Source organism: Daphnia pulicaria, chromosome 1 (genome assembly GCF_021234035.1).
Source record: "Daphnia pulicaria isolate SC F1-1A chromosome 1, SC_F0-13Bv2, whole genome shotgun sequence".
NCBI classification, from domain to species: Eukaryota; Metazoa; Arthropoda; class Branchiopoda; order Diplostraca; family Daphniidae; genus Daphnia; species Daphnia pulicaria.
In genome coordinates, this window is record NC_060913.1 from 42,242,393 (window position 1) to 42,258,194 (window position 15,802).

Consider the following 15,802-nt stretch of genomic DNA (forward strand, 5'->3'; position numbering starts at 1 on the left):
TGTACAACTTTTCGAGTTGAAACAGAAGTTATTTTTAATTTTCTTCTTTCGGAAAAATTTGCCGACTGCATTGTAATAACTCTACTTACTGCTGCATAGTAAATAGCTTACTACTCGATTGCCAGTTCTGAATTTAAGTGTATTCAGCTCGACAGCTGTAGAAGGATTCGCGCCGATTAAAAGGCGGAGCGGCCTTTTATGCCCAAAATGTCAAGGGAGAAAACGAGAGAAACATTCTAGAAGAAAAGAAGTTATTACCTAGAACTACAGAGGGCAATGTAAGAAAAACAAGGGCAATGTAAGAAAAACAAAGGCAAGGGCGGAAAGAGATTTCATGAGAAGTATCGGTGAAGTAAGGTCAAGCTGAGGAAAAGAACATTCTAGAGAAAAGGTTCAGTACCAAGAAAAAAAAGGAAAAAGATAAGGAGGTTAAAGAACTTTCTAAAATAACGTCGTCTCTTCGACGCCGCGGTTGACGGATCCTTACATGGCTATCCCTTTCGTAAGATCGCGTCCCGCGATCTCAATTTAGGAGTGTCGCGGCCTCTCGATGAGCTCGCCTAAGGTTGTCCGGATGAATTCTTCCTTCGCGCTGGTTTCCGATGAAGGGAGCCGACGGAACAATAAATTCGGGGTTAGAACGTTGAGATGGTACAGGAACATTTACAATCGTAATGGGGGAGGACATGGAGGGAGGGTTAGAAAAAGGTTGGTGACCTAATTCCAGATCTGGAGCTGAATGTTTAGCGTTTTTGGTAAAACAGCTAAAAGGGTTGCATGTAGTTAAACAAGAACAGCAAGGTATATATCGAGCAATGAGAGATCCAACACCACAGTAGCGAATTATCACGAACATAATAAATCCTATTCCAAGAAACCACCCGATACTAGTCGTCCAACTGGTTATCTTATCCATTAAAGATAATTTCTTTTCTTTTTTGGTAGACGAGAGAACACTATCCATGTGGAAAGGATTTCCAAGATTGATGCTATGTTCCTCTCGAGCAGCAGCAATGATTTGTGCGATGGCTGCTACTGGACTCATGGGGTGAGAGGTTAACATCGGGTGTAAACGTAGTGATAATAAGTTATCGATTTCATAAGGGGAAGTATCGATTAAATTATTGCCTTGGACGATAATACCAGGAACAACAGCATTCCATGAATTATTTCTGTAAAAATGGGCACGGCCATTAAAGTTCACAAAGTTCTTGTGCCAGTAACACGGATTAAATGGCGTTAATTCCCATCCTTCGATGTCCACAGTGAAGTTCTCAAATTTAGGCTGTGGGCCACAGCTAGTGAACTCTGTGGAGAAGGTTACGTTTGTTGGGGAACACTGATGGACACTTATGGATTCACCTATTGCTATTAGTTTGGAGCAAAGCGGTAGACTCAGGTAACTAGCAGCAAGCCAACCGCTGTGTTGCGCTGCACTGATTGCATTCTTGTGTGCTAATTCCCGGTTTTCACACTGTAAGACACGAAGCTCTCGAGCTACTCCATTGATTCCATCGGTTGTCTTGTCTCTGGTATATTGTGAATGAGCGGCACTACTAATTTCTGCTCGGATTGTGTCTGCCACTTTTTCTGTTTCCGCTGCTAGCGTTTTGTTTGGATGCTCTTCGTGGTCGGCCAAAGTGTAAATTTTTAATACCACTTTATCCATACCAAGGACTGGTTTTAAAATATTTTCTGATGAGTTACAAAACTTTTTGCTCGTAGTGTTGTAAACGAAATCAAGCTGTTGTTCGACGTCTCGGATTCTTTCGACGCCTGATTTGTCCGTCATAAAACGTAGGGCGATCCCTTGTTCTACAAGTCGTAACTTACACTCTTTGATTTCTCTTAAGGAGTCCTTCCAAATAACTGTCACTAAATTATGCGAAATGGAACCATTCGTTCCACCAGGAATATCACCAATGGGCGAACTAATTGTACAGTTGGAGCACTCGGTCTCTAGGGTTACTTCTTCCAATCGACAGTTGACCAGCTGATCTCCTGTGACTAGAAGCCATTTTCCTTGGACGTTGGGTACACGCTCTAGAGACCATTTGTTGTCGCCTAAGTAGTCCATTGTTTCTGTATTGCACAATCGAGAGTCTCTCATTTTTTCACAATCAGTTACGGTTGTTTCCATGGGAATGCGCACTTGAGTTGACGTTTGCCAACCCCAAAAATCGGTGTAGATGTGTTTTTTCTCTAGCCACATGGTGCATGTATGGCCAACGAATCGGGTGATCTCAGGAAGGGTGGAAAATACATCGTAATAAACGGGAACTGGTGCAACTGGACTAATTTGGAAATCGCAATCATTGCTAGAAAATTTTAAAAAGCCTTTCGGTTGAGAGTCTTTACAATCACAAATGGTAATGTTGAAAGCATGTACCCGGAAAAGAAAGGACAAGAGGAGGAGTGGGAGTAGGCACGATCTAAAACGAGATAAAAGAAATAGGGAAAAAGAACAAAAAGTTACAAAACAGAAAAAAACACAAATATAGGGTTTGTTGTAAGAAAAAGAGAATTAAATTTTACATAGTAATTTTAATGAAAACATAAAGTTAATATCGATCAACAGGTTTAAGAATATTCCTAGGACGTAATCCAAGACGACGCTCAGGTTGTATTGGAATGGTTGACGGATCCAAAAGAGGATTAGGAAGAGTGGGAACAATTGAAATAGGGTTTGTAATTTCTGGAAGGATTTCTGTTACAAGAGGACTGGTTTCAGATTCGACGATTGGTTGAGATTCAATCTCTTCAAATGGGAAGGGAGTTTCAAAATTTGCTACATTTTCGAGAAGAAGTGTGTTAGCTTCTTTGCTAATTCGAACATCAAGGAAATCTACGAAGGGTTCATCTTTCCAGATCATTGACTCGAATAGTGGTTTTATTCGATTCACATGAACAAGCTGTGTTTGTTTACCAGCATGTTGTTGGATTACTACAGTGTCATTATCGTTTAATTTTAAAATCCAAAAGGGTCCTATAAAACGCGGAATAAGTTTTTTACTTACTCCCTTCATGGGCGTTCGCATATTTAGTAATACTTTATCTCCAACATTGAATTTTAACTGTTTTACACGTTTATCGTATTGAATCTTTTGCTGTTCCCGAGCCTGCGCAAGATTAGTTTTGACTTGTTGAAACGCTTCATGTAAACATCTCATAGTCTGGCTCCTGTAATCTGAAGGAGTAACCATGGCCGTAGGTAAAGGAAGGAGGAACTGGTCTATTGGCATTACGGGATCACGGCCGTGGTTCAAGAAGTATGGGGTTTCTAGGGTTGAGGAGTGGGTTGAATTATTGTAGGCGAACGTAACAGGGCCCAACATATCTTCCCATTTCGCAAACCCAGTTGTTAGGTACTTCCTAAGCATTTCGGCAACTGTTTTGTTAAATCGCTCTGTTTGACCATTCGTTTGAGGGTGGTACGCTGTTGTTGTCATGCGTTTAATGTTTAAAGCTTTACACAGCGCAGAAAACAACTCTGACGTAAAATTACTTCCACGATCGGTAATGATAGCTTTTGGTGGGCCGTGACGTAGGATAATTCGATCCATCAAGGCCTTGCAGGTAACAAGTGCGGTATAATTGGGAAGTGGAACTGTTTCGATCCATTTTGTAAAATAATCAGTTATAACTAGTACATAATTGTTTCCTAAGAGTGAAGGAGGTTTGACAGGGCCTAGGAAGTCCATTCCTATCACTTCAAAAGGCTTGGTAGTGAGCTCTAATGGATTGAGAAAGGCTTTCAATCCATGCATTCGGCGGCCTAACGCACAAGGTTCGCAAGTAAAACAATATTGCTTTACATCTGATAACATGGAGGGCCAAAAGTATTTATCACGTAGACGCAGGACTGTTCGTCGGTACGCCAGATGTCCTGACAAAGGAGAGTCATGATACTCCTGTAAAAGTTGTTTCCTAAGAGAGAGAGGAACAACAACTTGACGTTGGGCAAATCTTCTTCGTTTTGTTGACGTAGGTTCGTAATGTTTGCATAAGAGACCGTCTTCCATAAAAAAGAAGTCTTTCTCGGCAGCCCAAAGAGGCATCGGGCCATCTTTTTTATTCCAAGGAGAATCTTTTCGTATAAACGCCAGTATCGCTTTGCAAAGGGGATCTTTCTGTTGTTCTTGACACATAACAAGGTTGTCATCGGGACGGGCTAAAATCAGATTCATTTGTACTCGGGAAAGGAAATCTGCGTTCTCATGCACACGACCAGGTCGATACTGCACAGTAAATTTCATATTTGACAACTGAATGGCCCATCGCCCAAGCCGACCTGTTTCGTCCTTAAACGTCTGGAGCCACTGAAGAGGTCTGTGATCACTGATAATGGTAAAGGGTTCGTCTTGTAGATAATGACGGAACCGCTTAATACCGAACACAAGTGCGGCTGCCTCTTTTTCGACCGTAGAATACTTTACTTCCGCAGTATTCAAATGCCGGCTTGCATAAGCGATCGGTTGGTCTTTTCCATTGCGTATTTGGGAGAGGACAGCTCCAAGCCCGTAATTACTGGCGTCAGTGTAAATAAGGAATTTCTCCGAGAAATCTGGGAATATCAAAATGGGTTCACTTATTAAACCTTGGCGTATATGCTCAAATGCTGAAACGGCGTCACTACTCCAATGTAAAACGTCATTTTGCGGTCCCTTGGTTAGTAACAACAACGGGTGGGCAATCGTAGAGAAATTTTCGAAAAAACGACGGTAATATGATGCTAAACCTAAAAATGACTGCATCTCTCGTACTGTAGTTGGTCTTTTGTAATTTTTAAGCGCCTCAATTTTGGAAGGGTCAGGTTTGATCCCTTCAGCCGTAATCACATGTCCCAGATATGGAACGGATTGAGCTAAAAATTTACATTTTGCCAGTTTCAGTTTAAGGTTTGCCTCTTCTAATAAGGAAAATACAGTTTTTAAATTAGAAATATGTTCCTCAATCGAACGGGAGAATATAATGATGTCATCAAGATATACTAGACAGATTTTGCCAACGACGCTTCGTAAAACGGAATTCATTAGTCTTTGAAACGTACCCGGGGCATTGGTTAACCCAAATGCCAAACGATTCCATTCATATAGATTATTATCCACAATGAAGGCTGTTTTCTCTTTGGACTCTTCTTCGAGTTCTATCTGCCAGTAACCTGATGCTAGATCTAGGGTTGAAAAATACTTCTGTCCTTGTAATAGATCTAAAACGTCGTCTATACGGGGTAGAGGGAAAGAATCTTTTTTCGTTATAGCATTAAGTTTTCTAAAATCTACACACAAACGGGTATCTCCTGTCTTCTTTAGTACTAATACAATCGGTGCGGCCCACGGAGACATTGAAAATCGAATTATTTTATTTTCCAGGAGCTCTTCTATAATTTCATGTGCTTTTTCTTTTTGTTTGGGAGAGTTTCGATATGCTCTTTGGCGAATCGGCCCTTGTCCTTGCGTATCAATACTATGTTTTACTAAGTTAGTATGGCCCAATTCATCTGTTTTAAAGGCAAAATTTCTATAGTTACTAATTATTAAGCTTCGTACTTTCTCTTTAGTAACCTCATCAATGTCGGGGAGGACTGCTTCAATGGCTGCCATGTCAATTGGAGTCGAGGATGCGTGAAACGAAGCGAGAGGGGTTGTTTTTGGAGTTTCTTGAAGATTAAGGGTTCCCAAAACGGTAAGGCGAGGTAGAAATATGGTTGTATTTGTTCTATTTATAGCCACCACACGGAACGAACGACTTGGTGCTAGGGAAATAAAAGGTTCCAGGTCAAGCCCGGTTGGTATGTTACTGCATTTAACGAAATGACAAGAAATGTGAGGATCCTGCGCTTCCTCCTTCCCGCTTTCTAGTACACACGTAGAATATCGGGGAATTCTCAATGAGCGTGCAATCACAAAAGGGGTTTCTTTTTCCTGGAAGTGATCAGTTTCCGGAACTCGATAAATAGTTTGTTTCCTTCCATTGTACATGAAATGATGTTTGTAAAGAGCATCACGCCCTAAGACGCAATTTTCAACAATACTACTCACGATAATAAATTCCTGCTTAAGTAATTGGTGTGGCGTTTCTTCTGCCACAACAAAGTTAACTGTGATTTTGCCTTCCGTGAAGAGGCGCTTGTCATTTATGCTGAAAAGATCGACGTCTACCTCTCTTGAAAAATTAATAACTTCATTACTCTCCTTTAGTTTATTGTAAAATTGTTTACTTATTACGCTTCTTTCGGCTCCCGTGTCAAATAAGGCATCTACAATGCAATTCCCTATTTCAATTTTAATTCTAGGTACTGTTGATTTTGCTGCTAAACTGTTTATATAATGTCGGGACTTAATCTTCGTTCCACCGATTGGCCCTACGGTACTGTCGGCGGCACCTAGTTTTCCCTTTGCTCCGTCGAGCCTTGCCTGACTCCATTCTCGTCATATCCCGGTGGAGGGGAGGGTTTTTCATTTTTTATTACGGGGCAATATGTTGCTAAATGGCCAGTCTTTTGGCAACGGTAACACGTTCTATTTACTTGAAATTCCTTAGTTTTACATCTATTAGTTTCATGATTTCCCCAATCGTTATGAAAATCACAAAAATAAAGATTTGCAGCTTGTTTGGGCGGTCTGTATATTTGTGGAATATTTTGGGCGAAGATTACACTTTTTTGTGCAGTTAATTGTCGTTGCATTTTTTCGATACGTTTTTCCAAGTCGTTCTGATGCGTATTTGACTCTACTTTTGTATTAAGGCGTTCCAACGCTTCTGTTATCCTATCGAATTCTTTATTTGGCTCAACGTTTCTACTTTGAAAAGCATTTAGTCTATTTCTGACTTGTGATTCTTCCACCGCCATTGCAGTCATCTCCGCTTTTTCTATTAATTTTTCAAAAGATGAAAATTCTTTGTACTTTAGACGGGTTTGTACATCAAACGAAAGACCTTCCAAGAATCTATCCATCATGATTTGCTCTCTTGAATGGGACGTCGCTTTGTCTATTATGCCTGTCATTGGATATGCAAGGTTAAACGCTTTTCGTATGCGATTCGCATAGCGTCGCATGTTCTCTTCGGGTTCCCTCTGCATATTATGGAATTCTACACTCTGTTTCGACCTAGTCTCAGTCGAATGAAAGAGTTTGTGGAGACGTTCTTTTATTTTATTGTAATTCTGTGCTCTGATTGGATTTTCTATTTTAAAGTTGTCGAATTCGTCGGCTGCCTCGCCGTACAATTTCGATCGTAATAACGCAATCTTTCGTGATTCCTCAAAATCGCCTAAAATGAGAACCGATTCGAGGTGAGCTAGCCATTCATCAAAGCGACCGGAACGATCTCGATCGATGAATATCCCTACATTACTAAATAAAGTCATTGCCTGGCCCTGCAATAATTTCCTATTCTTGTCCAAATTTGAAGTCTCGTCAAATCTAGTTTTGTTAATTGCCCCGATTGACTGCGGAGTAGTTATGGGGAGAGGGAACGTAGTATTCAACCCCTGTCTCGGAGTGGTTTTATGTGGAATCGGAATCTGCTTAGATGCACTTTGTGTAGGGGTAACTTTCTCGCTTTGCCCCGGTAGGTGGGCAGAAAAAGGAACAAATGGACCTAGCGTTCGGACAGGAGTTTGTCCAAGTGTTGTTGGCTGATTAATCTGTTTGGGGGAAAAACGGGGAATTGCTCCCGGAATAGATATCGGAGAACATTTCCTATTATCCATAACGTGTTTCACTATCTGATCCGCTGCTACCGAAGCATCTTCATAGGACATTCCTGACTCTAATAGTCTACTTAATTCTCCGGCGTAAATGATGACGGGAATATCTGGTTTCTTTCCTCCTGTCGACATTCCAGCAGTGGGGGAGTCCCCACCCTGAGCGGTTGTTCCAAATGGGGGAAAAGTGACCCTTCGACTGGATAGCTTTGGTTGATGACTTATCGGAGTAGATGTAAAAGGGGATGGAGTATTTGTACTCGTTTTTTCTATAGCTGAAGGTAAAGTAGGATTGGAAGGAGTAATTGGAGCACTAGTAGTGGAAATAACTAAATCAACTTGATTTGAAACTGGTATGGTTACCAAACGATCGTCTGGAATTAACTCAGTTTCCTGATCTGGTAAAGGCAATAAGTTTGAATTTTGCTCAATAAGTTCTTCCCTTTCTGAAACAACAGATTCGTATTCCGATTCAGTAGGAGGTTCGTAGTTGGTTTTCAATTGACAATGTGAAAAAAGTTCAAAAGGCGTTATTATAGTGGGTTCCGTTAAAAGCAAAGCTCTCAACGCAGATTCAATCTCGGTATTTGATATATCTGTCCTTTGATTCAATTTACGTAAGTATTGTAACTCAAAAATTAAATCGTCAACAGGAACCTCAGTTATCCTGGTATGCAAGAATTGTGTGTAGAAGTATGAACGGTCTATTCTCTCGTTGGAAAAATCAATATCGACAAGATTTGTTGGCTCTTCTCTTAAATTTGTATTAGTTTCCGGAGTTTCACTCGAATCTAAAATAGCACGAGCTTGCTCAAGGAGTTGATTATACGAAAGGATATCTCTAGTGTTGTCTCCTATTAAAGGTTCTGGAATATTTGAATGATTAACTGAATCGTTTTGTAAAACTACTAATTCTGGCTCTTCTGTTTGACGAAGGTGGTTTAATTGCTCTGCCCAATTGTTCCTTATTTCCTCGTAGTTTCTTGGGTCAAGTTGATCTGATCGAATTCGGTCAGCTAGGCTATTAACTTGTTGATTGGTTGGTTCGGGAGTTAGCGGTTCTTCACTATTTAATTGTCTTCTTAATGTTTGCTGGTATTGGATAGGAAGAGACCATGACTTGGAAACAAGACGGTTAGATGAAATTTTCTCCCGAAAAGAGCGCATCCAACCCATTGGCCACTTCTTTGTTACTGATTCCCCTCTAGTGTTCTCTATCCCGCTATCTGGATTACTATTCATGATTATAAAATTAAAAAAAATGATAACAATAGTTTAAAAAATGAAAAAAAAAGAGTTGGTATGTTCGAACTATCGGCCCAATAGTCCTCGTCGGAAGTTCTTTATTCCCACCCCCATCATTATCAGCACTGACCCGATTGGATATTAAATTTTTTCAAACCGTGTGTGTTGCGTAAATCTCATTCGACCAAAGTGAAGACGTCAGAGAACGGGCGTCATAGAAGCGCGTCAGGTGCCCCAACGAAACAAAAGACACACACGGAATGCACAGAAGTCAGTTTTTTTCTTTTCGGGTCTAGTTGAATGCGTTATGACGTCACTAAACACTAACAAACACACACACGCACAAAACTTACACACTGGACGTAAGAGTGAGAATGGAAAAGGCAAAGATAAAAGAACGGGGTTCAATCCGACTTCTTGACACCAAATGTAATAACTCTACTTACTGCTGCATAGTAAATAGCTTACTACTCGATTGCCAGTTCTGAATTTAAGTGTATTCAGCTCGACAGCTGTAGAAGGATTCGCGCCGATTAAAAGGCGGAGCGGCCTTTTATGCCCAAAATGTCAAGGGAGAAAACGAGAGAAACATTCTAGAAGAAAAGAAGTTATTACCTAGAACTACAGAGGGCAATGTAAGAAAAACAAGGGCAATGTAAGAAAAACAAAGGCAAGGGCGGAAAGAGATTTCATGAGAAGTATCGGTGAAGTAAGGTCAAGCTGAGGAAAAGAACATTCTAGAGAAAAGGTTCAGTACCAAGAAAAAAAAGGAAAAAGATAAGGAGGTTAAAGAACTTTCTAAAATAACGTCGTCTCTTCGACGCCGCGGTTGACGGATCCTTACAGCATGACTCGTAAAGTGCGATCATTGCTCAATCGCCGAACTGAATTTTCACAAAACCAAACGACCGCACTTTTTTTAACGACGATTTGCGATCCATTATTACAAATGATACTAGCAAAAGCGCTAGACTCAAGCTGGCGAGAAACCAAATGAGAAAAATCTCTTAGCTGGGCCATTCCTAGAGACTTCAGTACATCTATGTCGTATTCATCACCAGCGTCAGGACATGGCTGGACGTTTCCGTCGGCCGCTGTTTCTTCTGCACCGGAGTCATCCAACTCCAACAGCAAGTTGCTATCAATCAATGCTGCAGGGTGTTCCTTATCTTTTGGAGACACATTGATTCGTTGAACTAGTTCTTGATTGAACATAAATTTCTTTTTTCCTCTCATTTTCACACCTAAAAATCCAATCATATAAGAATATTACAAAATGTTTTATTGTCTCGAGAATTTTTTTACCTAATAATTGAAACTGATGGTCAACATCTACCATGGCCTTGCGAATTATACGTTCGATTTCATCATCGGAGGGTAAATGAGACCCCACACAGCACAGCTTCCTCTTGGGACCCTCCCAATCGGCTCTTGGCCTCCCAAGCTTTTATTAGACCTCCCAATGTTGTCCTGAGGAAGGTTATCGGATTTGCGTATACGGCATCATTCGTAAAATTTACACTGTTGTATTTATGATGTTTTCAGGGTGCCTTTGGTATGGTAAGATTTTGTCAGTATTAAAGCCGGTCAACCTTCATTTTGAATTTTTTTATTAACTCACAGAAAAATTCTTCTAACATCATGCCGAACGTATGGATTCGTGCATTAATCTGAGACTATAGTTATAAGGTTCATATGTACGCGATACGTGAAACGACATGCGAAAATTAACAAAAATATGTAATATCGAACTAAAAAATAAAAAAAATTTGTGTACAATCGCCTCACATACGTTTATTTCAGACCAAAGCTATCCATAGCTATCCATTTACACAACTTGTCGTTCGTATCAATCACATGGATAAATCTGTTTAAGAGACAAAGTAGCGAGCAAGGTAAGTGGTGAAGAATGAAATAGGTTGTACGTTGCGTTTCCCATGTTTTTTTTTACTATCAAACCTTGGTGATGGAGAAGATGATGATGAAATTAAGGATGAAAAAGGCAAAACGCATAACAATGGCTCTTGAAGCATGACGATTCTAGGAAACGTTTAACTCAACTGCAAATAAGAGATCAAAAGTATTAGCACTCAAAGTAATTCAATGCAGAAATGGGAAAACCTACGATACCTTGAAAGGTTGGATGTGGTTCTCCACAAGGTTCTTGGCAGCTATCTTCACGGCGGCATCCCGTGAAAATTGTGGACGCCGCAAGTGTCGTGAATGCCAAGTCTTCTGTTAACTATGGGCTGCAATGCCGTACAACAAATAAAACCAAACAGATAATTATAATTCAAAGAAAGAAATCAGAAATTAATATCTGTATTTTGAATTGAATTAAATATTTACGGTAAGGTATCGATAGCCGAGAACGGACACGGTTTCGGTAATACTCCCAACAATCATGGCTCCGAATGGATTGATAATCATGTCGGCCGCCGTTCCGATAGCCACGCCTCCTGCTAGAGTTGAATTTTGAATGTGAACCTGGCGGGAAAATAATGATTGATGAAAAACAAAAAAAAATTCCATTTCGCTTCAACTTGGAAAATACCACATTGAATTTGTGTTCTTTGCTGACTAAAGCGGAAACGACGAAGGCTGTGACGCAACAGGCGGCCAGCGAGTAATAGGTGTTGATGACGGCCCGGTGCTGGGCGTCGACTTCGGCCAGTCCAGCATTGAAACTGGGCAAAAACAGCCACAAGAAAATAGTTCCTATACAATTAACAAATCGATAATTTTATCAATTTCGAATGACAGTTGCAAATCATTAATTATATTACCATCATGGCGAAAATGTCGGAATTGTAGGTGGCGCCTTCCTTGTCCGAGGCGACGTCCCTCCTCAATACGCAACTGACGGCCAGTCCGAAATAGGCGCCAAAGATGTTGACCAGCATCGACGCCCCAATATCAGAAATCTGTTTAATCGACGCGATTTTATAACATTTATACGAGTCAAAGCTGATTGTAATAAGCGAAGTGTTATACCCTCAAGATTTCCAGTCCGAGATGTTCGTTGCTGGCGAAAATGGCAATCTCGCAAACGGCCATGACGGCCAGCTGGAGCGGCGTCGTGACGCCGATGACAGCGCCGAACGAAATCAAAACGGTGGCCGATGCGAAATCGGCGTTCAACAAACTGGATGAGTTATATTGGGTTTATTACTCCATTATATTTGACCATAGAACTTTATTTTACCTGGTAATAGTGATGTGAATCTTTCGACCATCGAAAGTGTGGTAGAACCCTTGGCAGAGGGTGGCCCATTGTAGGACGATGGCGGTCATCAGAAAAAAGACAGCCACTGCGCTTTAGCCGTACTTCTTCATAAAGGTCATCAAGAAGCCGAAACCGATGAACATCATGACGTGGATATCCTGGAACACTATGCAAAACAAAAGGCCATCAATTATAAAAACTCAAATCGTCCCAAAAAAAATTAATTATATGGATTCTATACTTACTTGGATAGTAGTGGCCGATGCTGTTTCCCTCGTTGGTCGTCGCATTGGCGTTGATGGCTTTGCTGATGTCGGCCAATTCAAATCCAAAAAAAGAGCTTTTGAGCTTGGATCCACCATGATAAACATCGAAAGTCTCTATTCAACAGCAATTTTACCCCAATGGATGTGTCTAAGGAGATTGTCAACACTCGAAGACATTGTTCTCAAAATGAATAACATCCTCCTATATAAACAAAACTATCATTACAAATAATATACATTTTTACTTTAAATTAAACTTACTTCAGTCAAAGGAGCAATATTTTCATATGGTCCATAGGTAATCGTTAAATCACTTTGTGAAGAGGGCTTAACTTTGGTGTAGCTTTCAACATGTAGAATAATGCACTACCGCTGTACTGGACTTACTGCTTTTCTTTTTCCAATATCTGCTACATGAGGTGCAAGATTGTGAGCGAACACTGTGTCAACACGAACCTGAAGAAGACACATCATATAAATTATTTTAGAAAACAGGCATATTGAAATTTCTTTAGCATACTTTGACAGTTTGCCCTGGTTCTAGTGAACTGCTCAATGTGACTTTGTATGTCAAAACTCCTTTAACGGTAGATGATACTGCTTTCAACACACCAGAAGAATCTTTTCCATCAGCGAGCTGAAATAAATGGCTTAATAATTTATTCTGTGATAAAGTTGAAAGTCTCTAGTACTCTCTACCTGGCATTTAAAGTAAGAAAGTTTTTGCTGAGCTCTGGATTCGATGATGTGGAAGTTAAAGCTGTTGACAGATGATTTGCCGGTGTTAGATAAAGTTAGTCGGTTCAGTCTCGTCATTGTAATTTAAAGCTTTATTTCTAAATCTAAACAAAAAATGATAGAACAATGGCGGCGACGACGCCAAGATTGATCTGATAGTCTATGTTGCCAGATGGCAGATGCTAGTTACCCACATTGCCTTTAACAAAATTATTTAGAAATGTAAATGTAAATTTCAATTTTATATTTGAATTTAATTAAAAAAAAAAGAAACAAATTTTGTTTTGATTTGAATAAAAAAGTCATTATAAGAGTCACTAAAACAAATAATGAAACTGAACATTTAGGAATGTGTTTAGGGATAGACCATATATCTGGTACTTTCCACGCCCATTCCACGCCCGTGAGTTAGTGCCGTCCAGTTAGTCGCCATTTCCAAACCTCGCACGTGATTTCTCTCCAAGTAGCATCCACCACATCACTTTGCCATCCGTAATCCAGCTGTATATGCAGCATCATTTCGTTCTTTGGCGAGTTCGCCTTCTGGATCTTTTAAGGTACATTTGTTTGAGGTACATATTTTAGAATAATGAAAAGAAGCAGTAGTGGGTTATCCCAAGCTAGGGTTAGAAGATTTAGAAGACAGGCGATTCGTAACGTGGATGTTTTCAATGTATCTGTGTCTTTTGAATCTGATGATGAGGAAGCACATGTTTCAAATAACGTCCCAGTAGTAGAAATTGAGTCATTTGATAATGCTGATGGTAACGATGTTGGTCATGATGTTGCGAACGAAGGGCTACTTGACGATTTTGATAGTAATGAAAGTGATGGTGTGGACTCTGATACATTTATTGTCGACAACAGTGATTCTGAATTGAGTGACGAATTTGTTGATTTCTATGAAATTGACGATGAATTTTTGATGATAGAGCAGCAACCGACACAAACGTTGAAAGAAAAGCTGGCTTCATGGGGTGTTGACTGTCGGGTTCCGCATGTTCATGTCAACAAATTGTTGTCCATCCTTAAATCTCATCCATGCCATTCTGATCTCCCTGTTGATGCCCGTACATTGTTGAAAACCCCCAGAAAGGTTACTTTGATCCCTATGCATCCCGGGGAATATTTTCATTTTGATCTAGTTAATGGGTTGAAGGGCGTTATTAATAATAATTTTCTCCCGGCGAACCACGATACTGTAGAAATTGAAATCTTAATTAACATTGACGGGCTACCAATCTTTAGCAAAAGTACATCTAAACAGCTATGGGTCATTCTAGGAATGATTCGTGGTATTCCCGGTTTAGAAAACGTTCCTTTCATCATTGGTATATATTATGGATTAGAAAAACCGACGGGGGGTCCTAATACATTTTTGCGAGCACTTGTTAATGATCTTAGTGATCTTTTTCAAAATGGATTTGTCCACTGCGATCGATTATTTACAATCAAAGGTGTAGTATTTGTTTGTGACTCTCCTGCACGAGCGTTTATTTCGGGAGTTAAATATCACTCAGGCTATAGTAGCTGTTCCAAATGCACCACAGTAGGAATTACTGCATTTAAACCAAGTGAACTCAGAAGGCTTGTTCGTCCAAAGGGTCGAGTAGTATTCCCAGGTGTTACAGCTCCACTTAGAGACGACGATTCGTTTAGACAGCGTGAAGATCCAGATCACCACAATTATTATTCAATTATCGAAGAGCTAGAACCAATCGACATGGTACATGATTTCCCCGTAGACCCAATGCACTTAGTCCATGAAGGAGCAGGCCAAAAATTAATAATGCTTTTGATGGAAGACAGTGACTTTAAAATAAGTCCAAGTAGTGTTCGTAGGGTTAATGAATACATGGAATATTTATCTAAATTTACCCCCCGGGATTTTGCCCGTAGAGCCAGGAAATTCAGTTCGCAAATGAAGGCTACAGAATGGGCTCAGGCCATCGGGTACACGGCCCCTGTCGTATTTAGAAATAAACTGTCACCTGAACGATATGCCAATCTTTTATCCCTTCATATAGCCATTAAGATTTTGACATCAAAACGATTTTGTTACACTCTCAACGCTTATGCCAAAGACCTGTTGAAAGTGTTTGTTCTTAACTCAAGTATATTATATGGTAATGCTTTTGTCACATATAACATACACAACCTCATTCATCTTAGCGATGATGTAATGCGTTTTGGCCATATTTATTCGTTTTCCGCATACCCTTTTGAAAACTTTCTCGGGATCATAAAGCGTTTGTTGCGAAAAAGTGAACGTCCGTTGCAACAGATCGTAAAACGAATTTATGAAATACAATTGAGCTGTCGCACTATAGGCCCCATTGAGAAAACTAGCAATGTACTGAAACTTCCATACAAAGGGGGTATTTTGTTGCCACATATGAATCGAAGAACTCCCCAGTACCGTCTATTACAATTGTCAAAATTTGATCTCACTCTAGAATGTGGTGATAACTGTGTGATGGTATCTGATAAAACATTTGTTAAGATCGAGAATTTTGTGTCGCTGTTTGAAAAACCCTACGTAATCGGAAGGAAATTTGTAGAATTGTCAAACTTATATCCAGCTCCATTTGATTCCACCATGTTTGACATATATAA

General features: G+C 40.1%; 1 pseudogene; it reads right to left on the reverse strand.

Annotated features, from left to right (window-relative positions):
- Window positions 1-10,804: 10,804 nt before the first annotated feature.
- Window positions 10,805-13,264, reverse strand: LOC124324790 (annotated as a pseudogene).
- Between the last annotated feature and the right edge of the window lie 2,538 nt (window positions 13,265-15,802).